Source organism: Accipiter gentilis, chromosome 9 (genome assembly GCF_929443795.1).
Source record: "Accipiter gentilis chromosome 9, bAccGen1.1, whole genome shotgun sequence".
Taxonomy (NCBI): domain Eukaryota; kingdom Metazoa; phylum Chordata; class Aves; order Accipitriformes; family Accipitridae; genus Astur; species Astur gentilis.
This window is the reverse complement of record NC_064888.1, coordinates 10,947,952-10,966,425: the sequence shown is the minus strand read 5'-3', so window position 1 is coordinate 10,966,425 and position 18,474 is coordinate 10,947,952.

Below are 18,474 nucleotides of genomic sequence, written 5' to 3'. Positions count from 1 at the left end.
TTATTAATGAAGTTCTATATAGAATCAGAAATCCATTTTGTTAGTGTACTGTTATTTTCTATATACGGTCAGACACTGCATCTATACTCTTAGCTGAAACATTAAATAGCATTAAATAAATGGTACAGGAAGTTTTGCCTTAGTCTACATTCTTTTCTTTGGCTGTTACATCCTTTCTTTCAATCTGTTTTCCAAACTTTGGTTTTTTCTCATTACTTCTAGAATAATCAGCATTGGCACAGTGAAAACATTATCTCCTTCCATAACTGTTTTGTACTTAGAAAACAAATGAAGGTTGTATTTGCTGCAAGACTGAACCTCCGTGACCCTTTTTATCACTTGTATTGCACATTTTCCATTACAAGTGCTTCCTGTTTTCCCAAAGAATATTACAGCAACAGAGGCATTTCCCCTGCGTGTATTGCTTTCAACGCATCCAGATTAATACTGAAGGCAAACATTTCTCCTGCTGCACTGAAGGGACAGACCAGGTCAGGCACAGGATGTCTCTACTCCTCATTGTAATGCATGCAAATCCACTCTCCTGCTGAAAATGGCAGAGTGGATGGAAGTCCTCAGACTGGCCCACTCCACTTCTGAGGATTTTCCTCTTCCTTTTTTCTGGGTTTTCCTGTTTTACCCTTCCTTTCCCTCATGTTATATTCAACCTCTATTTTTTACCCTAGAACAACCTGCCTTTCCTTCCACAAATATCCTTCTATTAACTTCCTGTCATATAAACCCTTAATCTACTATCGTTGTCCCTGGTTCTGCAATATGGAGATTCTCTCTAAAGTCCAGAAAAATGCATTCATGTAGCCTAGCACAAAATGTCACTCTTCTCTGTATTTGTTTTCCATCCAAAAATATCCTGGTTGTACTAGTAATAAAACTCAGATTTCAAACCAACCATCCACCATTATCATACCAGATTTGTTTAAATGCCACTTGTAAATGCCACTGATTCATCGATAATAGGCATCCTTGCTTTATTTTGGTTTCAGGAAAAAATATGGTAAACTTTATGCTGAGTGAAGGAGAGGGGAAGAGATGAAAAAACCTCAGACAATGGTGAAAATAATATAAAAAGACTATGTTTTATTTTGTATCAGAATCTGTGTATTTGTTGTGACATACTGCAACAGAGATAATTTTACAATTAGAGATTTCCATTTAAATCAAGAAGCACTTGTTAAATAAAAAGGTAGAACTACAGACAACTAAATGAACTCCCACATACATTGAGCTCTACCACTGCATTTCATCTTAATCATGGTGAAATGTGTAAGCTCACTTAATTAGCACAGCTAGCTTGAAATAACTTTTCTTTCACACTGACTTTCTTTGGGCTTTATTTATTCTGTAGTTCCTTTTATCCAAGCTATGCAGCATACTAGCAGTCAAGTCTGTTGCACAGAACATAACAACTTGATTATTCATTTACAAGCTTATTCCAAAATAGATCATTCTAATGGACAAAATCTAAATACGCATCAGACCTGTTAACACATACATTCATCAGTTTGGCTCTACGGACAGCAGCAGCCTTCATTCATTCATGGCTAAACAGTGCACCTAAGCATTGCCAGACCATTTGTTTCACCAGCTGTTCAGTGCACCCATGCTTACCAAACTCGGTTCTGAAAAAAAAGTGCTGTTACTAATGTTACAGTACCAATGTGGACCCCAAATCCCAAGCTCCTTCTCACAAGCCATCATACACCCAGTGCACCTTCCCAGCCTTCATCACAGCTCCCAGAGCAGAAAATCACATAGAACTGAAAGAATACTTATTGAAAAGCAAACCAGAGCAGCTAAAACTTCAGCAATCTGTCCACCTTTCCATATAAACCTCTGCTTTAAGTAAAATGTACTTAAGGTAGAGTGAACCATATTTTGGCCATTCTAGTGGAATAAGAAATCTATTTTCCAGAAAAACAAAATGGAAACCCTTGGAGGTCAGTCTATTACCAATTCATGGAGCTGCCTAAAGGAGGAGGTAACAAGAGGACAGGAGCACACTGAGCCTGACAGCCACTCTCTGTGTGTTTGCTCCCCAAAGCTCTGTCTGTTTGTTTCACAGGGTGACATTCTTGGAAGGCAGAACATCTGTTACTGAAAAATTTGAATCCCAGTGAGAAGGGTTTCCAATGAATCGCAGAGAGCATGGCATATACGTGTCACAATGGTGTGGTTACTGCCTTCTCATTGAAAAGGTAGGTGTCATACCGTCTTTGGATGAAGATAAACATGTCAGTGTTTAAATCTGTTGTTGCTACATTATAGTCACTATATTATATCATCATACAAAGCATATTTAAAGTTGTAGCAGGCTTCCTCTGAATAAGCAGGAACATTTACTAAAGAAACCTATTACGCATCTTTTGGATCAGAGAGTCCTGAACTTGCCTTTTTTTACAGCATCTCACGTACTGGATTCCCAATACGCTTGGCCTCTGTGACCGTAATAAACTATGCTTATCTGCTCCAAGGTTTCTTCATTTGGCTGGGCAACTGTGTATTTTCCCACAAAGCTCCCCTGGAAAGTTATAAAGTAAGAACATTCAGTCAAATGCTAACAAATCCTTGCACACTTTTTAGATTTGAGAGACTGGCTGGTGGAGGAATTCATTATCCTTCAGGACTTTGCCCAGCAGTCCCTTGTAGTGCCTGGCATGTACACATCCTTTGGTGTGCCCTTGCACCCAATGAGCCTTCAAAATGATTCGGAATTAGTCACTCTCTATCCCTTTCTCAGTCCTGTTTCTTGGGAGCTGAGGAGGGGGGAGGACCTGATACCCCTGTGGCTTTCTGCCTTTTTATCAATTCATCCTTGAGTAAGCCAGCAATCAGAGGGAATCTACAGATGAGACTGAGGCTAATGGAGAACATCCAGCTGGCCCTTTACTTAAAAATCCCTGAGATACATACCGTGTTTAAAATTGCTGATGATCTGTCATCAGCAAGAGCTTCGTCTCCACCCACCTCCACCCTTTTCCCTTCTCCCTAGGCAGCCTGCGTGGCAGCTCTTGACCCAAGTAGGAATGACAGCCGCTGCTGCAAGATCAAGCAAGCAATACACAACTGTGCAAAACCAGTTCCACTGCACAAATTCATATTTTACATCACATCAGGAGAACAAAAAATAAGGAAAAAAGGAAAAGGAGAGGACTGCAGTTAGGGCCATTAATGTTTCATGAAACCTCTCACATCCTCACTACAACTGACAGGATAAAAAAGATAGTCATTAAAATTCAGGTAATAGGATACTGCCTTGGTGTTCTCTACAATAAAATTCTGAGCTAAACTATTGCTTTGCAGAAAATTTGTGTATCTCCATATTCTCTTACATCAGTATCTCAGGAAAGACCTAATACTCCAGTTACTCCAGGATTAGTAACAACTCCCTATATTGATCACATAGTGCAGTTTGTTGTCTTCTAGGGAAAGGTTTTGTTACATTACAGTGTCACAAGTCCACATCACTTAAAACGCTACTGTAGGGTCAAGTATACACCTAACTGACAAGGTCATTTTTTCCCTTTTGTTAACAAGGAGTGCAGGAAACACTGAAGTTGGAGAAAAAGACTGAAGTGCTCATAGGTAGTTTTCCTCTACCCTTGCAAGTTCTAGGAGCCATTTTGCAAAGGAAGAGTTTAAGAACTTCAATCGGGATACACATTTCTACCGTGTTATTTTGCATAATTAGTGTTACCAAGGTGATAAAGAGGCAATGTAAATAAAAATCAGAATTTCTGAGCAGAACTTGAAACTTTTGAAGCTTTAATTCAATCTAGCTTTTATGAAATGATAAAGGTTTGTTTTGGGTTTGTTTTTACACTATTCCCTTGGGAAGCCTAGGAGAATAAGTAAATGCTTTTTCACCATATTAAGCAAGCTTTACATAGTATTCATATTTAGATGTGAAAAAGATCATGAATTGATAAAGGGTTTTACAAAACTGTGTCTGGTGAAAATATTTTTCAGATTTTGTTGAAAGCAAAACATTGTTTTCCCATCCCTACTTTTTGGAGATTTTAGTTTTGTGACCTTTTCCTGCCTTAAGTATAGGGGTTTGGTAGAATACTATAAAATAGAAGAATGACACACTATCTATTTACATTTAGCTGGAGCCCATCATTTATCCAACAGACGTATAGCCTAGGCTGATTCATTATCATCATACTAATCATCACACAACTCAGGCTCAGCACACCTGGCAGAGATGGCTTTTCTAGTCAAGCATGAGCACTAATGAAGAAAGGAAAATTTGTTCCATGAAGAATCGAGTGCAGATGACAAAAAAATATAGTGGGAAATAAAAGGGGAAAAAAGCGGATTTTTCAGAAGTTTGTCTTCCTCTATAAAAAGCATGATTTTTTTTTTAGACTTTGCAGTCTGCTTTATTTTATATATGGGATAGGTATAGTCTTTCTTGGGATCAGTGGAAATCCTGAACAGATACAAAAAGGAAAAGATCTTAAGTTAGATTCCTTGTGCAACACTGAAGAAGTGCATTTGCAACCTTTTATGGTCACTGGCTCTAAGAAAAAGCGTTGGGAAATAAATGTGCACCTTTAAGTTTTCTACGTTTCTTAGTATATTACCCCCGATATACTGGTAGCTCAAACAGTATAGCATGTTTGCACAGCATGCAAGAAATCATATAAATAATGTCTAAAATAACAACAAAAGCAAACAAATAAACCATTTGTGTGACTTATGGTTAGTTTCTGATGATGAACATGACACATGTCACAGGTTCGCAAAGTTTATGGAAATAAATGACAATCCCCTGCTGCATTAAGTTCAAGTAAGAGTGATTAGAAAGATCTCTCTGCTCAAGCTACTTACCACTGTCAGGAAAGACGACGTAGTCTTCCTTCCAGCCCCAATCTGGGACCCAGCCCTCGTTTAGGTGAATAGGAAACTGTTTTGCTCTCACTGTCTATCCAGAGACTACCTGTTAGAAATTTATTTCCTTCTTTTAAGTATGGTGCAATCTAGCATTAGGACCATCCTAAAAAAGCTGGAATTGTAAATAGGGCCTTAGGTTCCTGAAAGCCAGTATACTACTGTGCAAACACTTTATGTCTGATTTAAGGTTCAGTGCAAACTGCAGCATTTTCTCTATACACATTCCCCTCCCTTTAACTTTTTAGCCAAGTTCTGAGTAGCAATCAAGGAAATTTATACTCTGTAAAATATAAATTTACTCTGTAAATTTATACTCTGAAAAGTGTACTTGAAAACATTTTCAAGTGTGTCTCAATATATGAGAGTCATTCCTCACAGAAAAAAAAATGGTTTCCCCTTATACTATGCATGTTATGTAGTTTATGCTATTAAAAAGGAAGCTGTAGTTAAAGTTTGATAGGACATTAAATGTTTGAATTATCAAGAATGAAAACCCTATTATTATTATTATTAAAATACAAAGATATAGATATTGTTTTTTTAAGGACTACGGTATAAGTACATATTGAAAATAAACTTTAATTTTTTTCTACAGTAATCTGACATTCCTAGATAACTGTTCTTCCTTTTTAGCCAGGCTTATACACCGAAGTGCACTTGTGGGAGGTCAGCATCAGCTTTAGAAAAACCCTTGTGAGATTACCAGAGTTTTCCCCATCTTTGGAAGATACCTGTGTTAAGCGGGTGACGATGGTAGTACTTATTTATGAGCTTCTGTAAGATGTGTGAAAAGACACACACAAACACACACACTCTTTCACAATTTAGGTTGCTCTCAAGACTGCACTGATATTCTGGATATTTCTTCAAATCTCAGCTCGCCCTCTATTTTTGCCAACACAGTTTTCCAGGAATAAATAACAGAGCTTACCACTGTGAACCTATAAAGAGCAGGAACTAAAAATGTTAGGTTTGAAAATTCCAGCAACTTGAAAACTGACCTATATTAAAATTACACATTTAAGTCCACACATAGGGAGCAAAGAGCGCCATTATTTCCCTGGAAGTTCTATAGAAAGAATAGATATTTCATTGGCCAAAACTAAATTAGATTTGGAATAAAAACAATTTTCCCAGTTTTGTTGCTTTTTCCCATTTAAAAAAAAAAAAAAAAAAAAAAAAGAGTATTTGAGAGAAAAACAGATCCTTGTATTACTCTTCCTCCCCATCTTTTTTCTTTTAGGTCCTCCTCTACAAACATGAGAGGGGAGGCCTGAGACATGAAGGAAATGCTTGGTCCAGCAGCAGAGCTGGTGGAGGTCTGCAGCTGTCACAGGGCTCCAAAACTGCCCCGTGGGCACAATGACAGCATTGGAATTTTTGGCAATACTCACAAGAACTCATGACATACTAAGAACCAGCAAGAGGCTGAGACAACTGTTATTCACAAAAGCAGGGGGGGGGTTCAGTGAAAAGAAGTTAATAAAACAATATGTACTATTCTTTCTATTTTATGTTTGACAGACATGAGAGTCTTTACTAACTTTTATCCTGAAAAAATGAAACAACTTTTAGGACATAAAAAATTTTGAACTATCTGTACACATCCAGTTGATACTGAAGTAACGCTTGAATAATAAAGAAATTTCTCCCCAGTTGTAGGCTATGGATCCCTGGCAGGACTCGTTATGTTCTGTGTTTTAGAAACAACAAGTGCTACTTAGTAAATATGTGAATTTGGATCTCAGCCTGCCCAGGAGGCCCATCCACCAAGAGGCAAGAGGAAGAGGACTGCATGATCTCTGTCCCAGGTGCCTCTGTTTTATAGCCATCTTCCCATGCCCAAATTCCCTGGGCATTTCTTCTGCTCAGGCCAAGGTCTGAGGCAAAGTTTGACCAACCTCTAAAGCAGCAACAAAGCGAAGAGCATATTTTAACCTTAGGTATCTCTCTGCTCTTTCTGTCAGTTCCATTTTGTATGGGGTTTTGACGAGGTTTTGGTAGCAGGAGGGGCTACAGTGGTGGTTTCTGTGAGAAGCTGCTGGAAGCTTCCCCTGTGTCTGACAGAGCCAATGCCAGCCGGCTCCAAGATGGACCTGTTGTTGGCCAAGGCCGAGCCCATCAGCAATGGTGGTAGTGCCTCTGGGATAACAGATTTAAGAAGGGGAAAAAAGTTTCTGCACAACAAGAAACTGCAGCCAGAGAGAGGAATGAGAACATGTGAGAGAAACAGCCCTACAGACCCCCAGGTCAGTGCAGAAGGAAGGGGAGGAGGTGCTCCAGGTGCCAGAGCAGAGATTCCCCTGCAGCCCGTGGGGAAGACCCTGGTGAGGCAGGCTGTCCCCCTGCAGCCCAGGGAGGTCCACGGTGAAGCAGAGGGATGCCTGAAAGAGGCCGTGATCCCATGGGAAGCCCGCGCTGGAGCAGAATCCTGGCAGGGCCTGTGGAGAGAGGAGCCCAGGCTGGAGCAGGTTTTCTGGCAGGACTTGTGACCCCACGGGGGACCCACGCTGGAGCAGTCTGTGTCTGAAGGACTGCACCCCATAGAAGGGACCCATGCTGGGGCAGTTCGTGAAGAACTGCAACCCATGGGAAGGACTCACACTGGAGAAGTTCATGGAGGACTGTCTCCTGTGGGAGACACCCCACGCTGGAGCAGGGGAAGAGTGTGGGGAGTCCTGCCCCTGAGGAGGAAGGAGCAGCTGAGACAACATGTGATGAACTGACCGTAACCCCCATTCGCCATCGCCCTGCTCTGCTGGAGGGGAGGAGGTAGAGAATTTGGGGGTGAAGTTGTGCCCAGGAAGAAGGGAGGGGTAGGGGGAAGCTCTTTTAAGATTTGGCTTTATTTCTCATTACCCTACTCTGACTGGATCGGTAATAAATTAAATAAATTTTCCCCAAGTCAAGTCTTTTTTGCCCATGATAGTAATTGGTGAGTGATCTCTCCTGTCCTTATCTCAACCCTTGAGCTTTTCACTACATTTCCTCTCCCCTGTCCAGCTGAGGAGGAGAGTGATAAAGCAGCTTTTGTGGACATGTGGTGTCCAGCTAGGGTCAACCCACCACACACTTCTAGTTATGTTTCCTTTTCATTACATGAGAGGGGAAAATCTCAAAATAGCCCAAACACGCCTGCCTTTTATTGTGGAATGCAAATAAAGCAACGATACCCACTGTGAAGACTCAGAAATAGGACTGTACGCTCTACTGAGTTATACTTTTCTCTTTATTTTTCTATGACCTTCCTAGTGCCTCAGAATTTGACGTTGCTTAGGAAATTCAAGGTGCCTCTTTTTTACTGCCATGTGCATGTCAGCACTGATGCAGGCAGGAAAAAGAAAGAAAGGTCCAGTCCTTATGAATGGCCACAGATCCTGCTGCTACCGGGGGAAGCTGAGAGCATTAAGGAATGGAAATTGAAGCTGAATAGGAAGGGAGGGAAACAAACTTGCTCAGTTCAGTCCAAGAAATCAGTTCCCAGTGGAAGACTTGAGACTATGCAAATAATATTTTAAAAGGTTAGAAAAATTCTTCCTGGTTCACATTTTTTCAAACTAAAATGTCACAAGAGACCATCCTGGGTGTTTTATGGGCAACAAGCTAGGATTAGCACAATAGTGCATGTACTAAATAGGTATTTTCTGACATCCCTCATTCCTTAACAATGATGTAGGAGAGACACAGACCTGTTAAAAGCATTCCCACCATACGCACCTGTGTTGCCATGACTTATTCATGGCAAAGCAAAAACAAACTAAATATCTGTACAATTGATTCCCACTTTTCTGTCTCTCTAAAAGAAGGTTACAGAATTCCTTGATTACAACAGGTACCGAGTAACATACATGACACTCCTGAAAGTGGCTGTTTGTAAGAGACATATAGAACTCTATTACAGAACAGAGACATATCCTCATATGTTCTGAAAATAGGATGCTTTGCATGTTGGCTGACTCCTGCAAAGCTTCGTGGTAAAGTCCTTTTAAAAAAAAAAAATTTTTTTTTTTTTTTTCCCTATGTCAATTCTTGCTTGTTCAATAATATGTACAAAATACTCAGCTTTGGTAAAATAACATTTCCTGAGCCCTGCCGCTGGGCTTCGGCAGGAAGCAGAATAAAAAGAACCAGACTCTAAAGGCTTCTTCACTCCTTGCAGGACTGCTTTGTCGACAGAAGCAGCCTTTGGAGCTGTCTTGACTTGTAACAAATTAAATTGGTCTCCTTCCTATCTGCACGCTTTCCTGTGAAGTTAGTTTCACCAAGGACCATGTCCACACGATGTGTCAGTCTATTTGTGAACAAGGCACATCTCACCCCAAGCCACAATTCTCACTGGGCTGCAACTGTTGACACTGGGGAGTAAAGGAAATGCAAAGGACTCCCACCTCTAGTACTGGTATAACTAATCCTTTTTCTCGTATTCCTTTGAAGTCAGGACAGCAAGTGGTGACATTTAAATGCCATTCTTTCTGTTTATAGTATCTCTTGCTTCTTAACAAGATGGAAGAAAACCTCAATGTGGATAGGCAGAAATCGACAGAGTGTGTCTGACAACAGGATGCTTAAGTCTCCTATGTCCCTAACTCTCTTCCCTGCTGCTTTCAGATACCGTCTATGGCTTGCTTTTCCAGTGATGTGACCTTAGCAGCTTTGCTCCCTTGGGCCAACCTACTCACTGTGCCATCTCACACAGCCCACTGGTCCACAGGAGTGAGTCAGGCAGCTGAGTACAATCCTCAATTTAGCTAAAAGTATCGTTTGATCTGGTAGTACCTCGGATATGTAGCAGTGTGTGTTTACTTCGGAGACCCCCTAATCAACTCTCCCCAGTAACCCAGCAGTCTGAAAGAGATTTATCTTCCTGTCTCAGGTCCCTGTCTGCCAACTCTAAAGTGCAGCCTGTCCATCTGTGACTCTCAATATTAGCTCATTCAGACAGCCACTTGTTTGGAAAAATGCATCAAGACACTAGACAGGGAAAAAGAAATGTATCCTAAAGCAAACAAAATAACCAACCGACGCATAAGTATGACTGAGGTCAACAGCAGAGTAAGTGAAAATGCAAGTGTCTGATGCCTTTCCCCAAAGAAAACCAGAAGGAAAAAAGAAGTATTACCTATTACAGCAAATTAAGAGAGGCAATTTTTCATCTGCGTGTCTAATATCCTGCCTCCTGCAGTGGGAGGAACAACACAGCATTATCTTTCACAAGGGAAAAAAGAAATAAGGACCAGCTATTTATTCTCTCTGCTTGCCTAGAAAGCTATCAGAAACTTTGACCAAAAGGGTGTTGCACCAAGGCTGTCTGGGGTATGGCCAAGCTCCTTCAATCTAGTTTGACCAGCCCCTACTTAAGAGTCCTTTTATAGTTGTAGTTGGTGCTGAGTGGATTAGTGAGGTGATGGTGTATGTTCATTGAACGTAACTGCCAGTCGCTGGGATACATGATAAAATTTAATTACCCAGTCCCAGTGCACTTCCTCTCTAGTCTTTCAATTCTGGATTTATCCCCCTAAAATTGCTTTTCCTGAGAATTTTACAGCTAGCTAATTGACTTTCTGTTCCTTCTCTTGCAGTGTACATGAATAAGGTCTGTTCGGAGTTCTGCTAGCAGCTCTTTCCTTTAATAAAAATATTGTATTGTATTCATAAACCACCTGGATGGAAGGAAGGTTTGCAAAAAACACAATAGTATTTAGAAGAGGAATAATCATTTAAGAGATACTGAACATTATATAATCTTTACTAGCTGTCTACTTCATGCCAAAATGCCTGAGACATGCAGTTAAGGAGGACTGGATTCTGTCATATGCTGAAATGACAACCTAAGCTTCAAGAAAAATTGACAGAATAAATTTATTTTCTCTTTTCTTTCTTATTTTTTCTCTGTTTTTCTCTTTTCTCTTCTGTTTCAATATTTGATTAATTCTGCTACCTGATTCCATAAAAACTTTTATTCTTTATTCCTCCATTTATTTTACACATAAACTTCCATTTTTCAAATGTTATGGAAATTTGCAGTGATTATTGGAAGAATTTTGATCACAGGTGGATTTGGTATTTTATGGTGGTTGATAAAGAGGTAGAGAGTGTCCAGGATTCCAGGAAGCACGCTGAGGCTTTCCCACTGTGAGTAACAGTCTTGCTAGAAGTAGACTTTTGGGGAAGGAAAGGAATGAAACAGTAAAAGCAACCCACATTGTAGGCCATCCTGTATCTGCATATAAATCCAGCAATGAAAAACTATAAAAATGCAAATTATTCATTGACAATTACACAGTCATCATTATGTTTCAGAGCCAAAGCTGAAGTGCAGCCATTCTTTCTGCCTTTCCAAAATTTTTCATTGAATGTTCATTTCACATTTTGGAGATCATCTCTGCACACATAAAAGCTGGGCACAACTACCATACTCAGCATCAGACACACTGTGTGTATATGTGTATATATACATTTTTATATAATAGAAACATCTTTCTATATAAAGATTTGTAATGAACTTCCAGTTTCTGGAATATTGTTCTAAATCAGTGCTTGAATTCTGTGACTAAAAGTACACTTTCCTCCTGGATTTTCCCTGAGCATTTTTTTCCTTACGCTGATCTCAGAATTACATAAAACAAGCATTTTGTGTGGCATTTGGGCCTTTTTACGTCTTGGCTTCATGCAAAACAATAAATTTAAACTGCATGTGATGGGAAGGTGAACAACTAAGGAAATGTTCTGCTGTTTCCCCAAAGAGGTTTCTACTGTGCAGCTCAGACTTTCTTTTAATTCAGAAGGAGTGGATGAGCTGGATCTTACTAACCTTTTATTCTAATATGGCCATTCAAAATGAGGTCTGACACCAATTTTAATTTGGGAAAAATTATACCTCTGGCACCAAGTCCTCAGTTCAGAACATCTGTGCAAAGGCTTATGAGCTCTGCAGGGGGTCTGAGTTATTTCTAACAACCATTTAAGTGTCTAACAGTTTTGTCTTACAGCTGTTTTCTCTAAATATCTGACCTGACCATGAAGTTTCCGGGGAACCACATGCTGGCAGGTTACTTTTGTCCACTAGTTTGTAAACTCTTGTAAGCTTTTGTAAACTCTTTAAAAAGCAGTATATTAACCAATGAGTAATAGTCTGCACAGTTTCTAGAGTCAGGTAACTTGTCTGCTTATACAGATATGTGGTAGATTTCTTTTTCAAAGAAGATGGCTACCATGAGGTTCAAAAATATTCTCAAAACTCTCTTCAACATCCAGATACAGCAGAGGTCAGTGATAGAGTACAGCCACGCTTGCTGTCGAATGTGAGAATGAGCACTTTCTTGGAAACAATATTCTGCTCGCTGCTGGATGTGAAATACCTTATTAACCAGGAGGTAGGAAAACAAAGGAAACAGAGTGATTGGGGTATGGGCAGGTATGAAGATGTTGTCCCTGCTTTCCTGCTTCCTACTCTCTGTGCATCAGGCAGATAAAGAGGAAGCTGTAAATAGCCCAGAGAATCCAGAAATGCATTTATGCCAGCAAAAAGCATTCAGGTACATATTTACTTTAAAAAGACAGCCCCCCCTCTCTGCCCCACCGCCCCCCTCCCCCCCCCAATCAGAACAATTTTTAAGCCTTTTTTTCACTCATGTGCTGCTATTTTAGTAATTAATGTACCTACCATAGCAACACATTTCAAGGTTGAATACATATGGTACATTTATTGTTCTTAGAAACACTCTCAAATAGACAGTACAACTACTTATCTTTCCTATATCATATTCGCAACAGATGTTTTTACCCTTGTACAATAATTACTTGTACTCTAGTCCCATTAGGCACACACTTAGAGAAAAATGATATGATTCCTGTTTGGCAATTTTTAGCATAAGAAGCCTGGAGGATTGTATTTTATGATACATTTCTAATCACTGTGTCATGGTAGAATGATATGGAACACATCCAGAGTTGGGACTAACCATCTACCTATGGACAGGGTTTGGCAGGGATGCTCCTGATGCTGAATTACTGTTCTAGAAGTCAGCATTGATTTCCTGGTCCCTTGCTTGCTGCAAGGATAAGTAAAAGCAGCACTGAGCTATTTTAGGGTAGTAAAAGAGCAACAGGCTCAGAAGGAGGAAGAGCACCAGAACTGCCTGTCAAAAATGAATGTGCTACTTGTCAAATTGGCATTAGTCGACTTTTCTTGAGCTCTTGTGGTTGCCTCTTGTCAGCAGTCTGAAATGGCTGCACAGAGTTGCCTAGCTACTGCAGTGCTCCTGAACCTTGAATCTCTCCCTCTCCCGCTCTCTCCAGCTCCTTCCTCCATTTGGGTACGTTTATGTCACACCTTTGCTATGTCTCCCTCTGTGAGACCCTATGTGCCAGATGCAGTTGTTTAGGGTGGGATCTTCTATCGTACATATGTGGGGTGGATCCCAGCGTGGCACTGTACTGCAATCAGTGCAAGAGCTTCACTAGAAGAAATAGTCCTTAGCTAAAGCCCCATACCTGACCCACTCACACCTTGCCATGCAAACCCAGCATGTCTCTCAAGACTCCACAAACTTTCACTGTCCTAGCACAGCCCTCACTGTGGCAAACCTTCACCCTTACCTTTTGACTGCAGAAGTGGTCCCCATCACATGAGGGCAATAAAGATAGGGAACCACTGGCTAGAGTTATTCCTTTAACATGGCACACTGGAGGATAACCACTGTGTTTTAGTGCTTGGCGTAGAGCAGCAGTGGAAAACACAACCATGCTGGTAATGCTGAAAGCAAGCATGAGTTGCATTTTAGATCTCCATAGCAGACCCAGCCTTTGCTATTCAGAAAAAGCTCTAAGCCAAAGAGTCTGACCGAGGGCTGCCTCATTCACTGTCAGAATTAACACAGCAGCGTGGAGCAACCAGAGCTTCTGCCTGATGCTATAACAACTGGCTCCAGCTGACTCTCACTCTGGAAGACAAACCTTCCCCCAGTCTTTGTCCTCCCGATACATCGTTTCCACTGTCATCATCTGGTATTAAGTCAACTCCTCTGCCTGTGCCGTATTCTGGCACTCAGCCACCATAACCAACTGCATTTGCTGTGCGGAAAGGCCTTAAACTGAGTCATCACTTATTAAGTCTGGGCCTTTCAGTGTCATCTGAGAGGACTGTTTTACTCCAGGCCTCAGTTCTGATGTAGTCAATTACCAGGGACTGAGGCTAGCCTCATAAAATTGCTCTTCAGCCTAGATTTTCTCTTCAGTCTTAACAAGTCACTAGTGCTCCTGTTCTTTTCACTTCCTTTTGTAAACTTTATTTTAAAGCCATACTCCATAAATGTTTTATTTTTACGTAATAAGCAATGCTTCAAAAATTACTGCAAGACAGCCTCCTCTGGCTGGAAACAGAAAATGTGCTTTAGCTGTTCCATTAGAAAGAAGTTTATCTCCTGACTGCCGCTCTCCTTCCTACCACTTGTTGCGTGTCGATACACTGCAGCTTAAAGACTTCTGCAGTAAATCTGAATGAATAGTAAAACTAGCCTGTCTCTGAGGACAGCTAGCTCTGCTACCTTTTAAACTATGCCACATCATATGTGTAGATTCACACCACTGAGTGAGTATCAAAAGATGTCTTCAGCATTTCTGGAAGCTTTTGGCTTTAGTAGGACAATTCCACACTTTCCCTTAGGGTTTCTTCTTTCTTTGTGTTATTCCTGCCACTGCACTTCATTGTGAAAACACTCAAAACCAAAAATTTTTTTAAACTGATTCCCAGGCACTAGAATTTGATTGTCCTTATCGTCAAAGCATTGCACTGATTTCTGATCAGGGCCAAATTGTTGCAGTCTCCCAAAACAACTCCCAGTTTACGAACTAATATGGGCTGGAATCCATTCCCAGTGACAGTATGCATGCGCCTGCCATAGTTTGGAGGCTAAGTTTAACAGCGACAACTGGTCATTCTGTGCAGCTGGGCTCAGAGCCAGAGGGTGCTTCTGTGCCCGTATAATTTACTAATACAGATGTGGCCAAGGAGCCTGACAAAAGAGCACTTCATTCAGTGCCTTCATCTCACCTGTTTATCTCAGTGCGACACTTCTGTCTTGCACAACAGCCTGTTCCAAATGGCGCTCTTCTACACACATAGCCACCATAAATCTGTCCACGTGAAAATTACACTAAGCTTCTAGACTGTGGGACTAGGTGTACGGCCTCTCTGTTGACCCTACTATTTGGCACTCAGCAAGACAAGCAATCAGCGCTAAGGGGTGGTTATCGCCGAGTAATACCATGTTCTGACTTGCACCAACATTAAGAACTGCAGGCAAAAATTGTTCACTGTCTTATTTTGCTCTTCCTTCACACTGGGTAAACACAGTCAGGATGTGAAAGAGGCACGAGCAGGGCTTCCCCTGGCACCCCCATTTCAGTGTAGGTGCAACATAGCCACCAGGACAGGCTTGAGTCCTTAATCCCTTCAGCCTCTCTTGTAGCCTTTGGCATCCTGCTTGGTTAGCTTGACGGTGGTGGCACTAACCGTGCACAGCTGCAACAAGAGGAAGAGAACTAAGCTCCATTAATCAAATCCAGCCCTTCACTCTAAATGTTTTTATTTAGATGTTACTTTCTAGAGGAAGTCTGAGTCTCTTTTGTAACATCCTTTCATTCAAATACGCTTAAGAAGTAACGACAGTTTGTTCATCTAGTCCTGTGCCTTTCTGCCTTTCTTTTCAGTAAAAAAAATAGAGTAGATATATTATTGTCAGACTTTTAACATTTACCTTGAGAAGGTAACTTTAGCATTGTTTGAATATCTCTGCTAAAATGTCTGATGAACACTATAGAGAGAAGTCTGTCAAAAATCTCTGGTTTTCTGCCTCCTTCCCCTGGCCAGTTTTTCAATCATGCTACACACTGGATGATACAAATATATAAGAAGCTTCCAGGGAGTGCTTTTACTTCAGCCTATTTATATAGAGGAGAGGTTTCTGCAGTAACATGTGTATGAGTCATATCTTCCTTTTATCATGAGGGACCTACATCAGCATAAAAAGGGAAGACCTTACTTGACATTGCTGATATTTCTATAACAGAAAAGAAGGAAAGATAAAAAGCTTCCTTCCCTGAAAAAACTAAACACAAGCCCAGGCCATTGCACACTTTTGACATATATCAAGAAAAGAGCAAATAAAATGAAAACATGGTTTTTTTCTCCTAGGATACTTTTAAGAGAAGAGTGATTAAGACGCTAGAATTTATGCCACAGAGGAAAGAGTTTGAAGGGTTGCTTATGTTAGAACAAGCTATGGCAATTCAGAGTCCCTGAATACATGGAAGAAAAATAGCAGTGACATGTCATTCAAATGTGTTGCAAGTTCTTCAGGAAAGTTACCTTACCCTTTCACCTGTGGATGAAAAACTACAACTACAACTCAAACCTTGCCTACATACATAAGTAGGGCATACATCCTGTGCATGTGTGCAGTCCCAGATACCCTATCTTCTTTTCAGAGGCAGAGACATAAAATGAATGAGAAAGATGTTCCAGCTCATGAAATATGGTAGACTCCAAAGGAATACCTGTGGATGGCAGAAAGTTCCAAGAAAGGAGGCAAACCCAAATTCCAAAATCTGAAACTCCTTTCTGCCATCTGAGACCTCTTAACTTCTACAAACTGTTACTCAATACCCGTTCCCCGATGCAAAGTAGGGTAGGTCATTGCATTGGGTTTGCATGGCAAGGGTTTGGTAGCAGGAGGGGCTACAAGGGTGGCTTCTGTAAGAAGCTGCTAGAAGCTTCCCCCATGACCAAAAGAGCCAAGGTCAGCCAGCTCCAAGACAGACTTGCTGCTGGCCGAGGCCAAGCCCATCAGCGATAGTGGTAGTGCCTCTGGGATAACAGATTTAAGAAGGGGAAAAAAGTTTCTGCACAACAAGAAACTGCAGCCAGAAAGAGGAATGAGAACATGTGAGAGAAACAGCCCTGCAGACCCCCAGGTCAGTGCGGAAGGAGGGGAGGAGGTGATCCAGATGCCGGAGCAGAGATTCCCCTGCAGCCCGTGGGGAAGACCCTGGTGAGGCAGGCTGTCCCCCTGCAGCCCAGGGAGGTCCACGGTGGAGCACATCTCCACCTGCGGCCTGGGGAGGACCCCATGCCGAAGCAGGTGGGTGCCTGAAAGAGGCAGTGATCCCACGGGAAGCCTGCGCTGGAGCAGGCTCCTGGCAGGGCCTGTGGATCTGTGGAGAGAGGAGCCCAGGCTGGAGCAGGTTTGCTGGCAGGACTTGTGACCCCACGGGGGACCCATGGTGGAGCAGTTTGTGAAGAATTGCAGCCCGTGGGAAGGACTCACACTGGAGAAGTTCATGGAGGGCTGTCTCCTGTGGGAGGGACCCCACGCTGAAGCAGGGGAAGAGTGTGTGGAGTCCTGCCCCTGAGGAAGAAGTGGGCAGAGACAACATGTGATGAACTGACTGCAACCCCCTTTCCCCATCCCCCTGTGTCACTGGGGGGAGGAGGTACAGAAAATCAGGAGTAAAGTTCAACCTGGGAAGAAGGGAGGGGTAGGAGGAAGGTGTTTTAAGATTTGGTTTTATTTCTCATTATCCTACTGTGACTGGATTGGTAATAAATTAATTTTCCCCAAGTTGAGTCTGTTCTGCCTGTGATTGCAATTGGTGAGTGATCTCCCTCTGTCCTTATCTCAACCCTTGAGCTTTTCATTCTATTTTCTCTCCCCTATCCAGCTGAGAGGGGGAGTTACAGAGCAACTTTGGTGTGCACATGCTGCCCAGTCAGGGTCAACCCACCACAGTCATATGTTGGAAATCACCTGATACTTTTCCAAACACCTTGGAAATGATGACAGAAATATCTTTAGATACCACACAAGTGAATCGTAAGGTATTTAGGAATTACGTGAATATCAGAGGACTGAGTTGTTAAAAATTATGTCCAAAGGAACAGAAAAGATCTTGGAAAGTAAGTGTTGGTTCAGAAAATACAGACCGATAGGGACAAATAGCAATGATGGAAAAAATCCATATACCTGCATGTGTCTCTCTGGAAGTAGAAAGAATGCCCCATAGATTTTCCCCTGGTGAAGCATTTATTCTAGGGCTACTATCAATGGCTACATTACAAAAGGTCACCATTAATTCCCAGCAATATTATATACCTGGATCCTGTGACTCAGTGTCCTGCATAGTAAAAATGATGATGTTTGTGCCCTGAAGCTAAGAGCCATACTGATAAAGGATGTTCTGTGGCCACCATACTTGATACATTGGGTTCTGTGTGCAAACCTGACAGTCTCCAGGCATGCAATGTATAATTCAGAGCACCTTTCCATCCTCTTTCCTCATTTGCTGAGTGAAAGAGAGCAGAAAGTGACAAAGGAGACAGGGAAAGAGCTACTTGCATCCCTATATGGAGAAACAAGTGTGTTTAGCCATCCTGTGCTGCCTTCCACAGGTCAGCTCCAATGTACTTTTTAAGGACTACAGATAAGTGTTTCCAAGGCCACTGTCAGAGAGCCCACTATCACATGACAGGCTAATCTCTATGCTGCCATTGACGGAAGA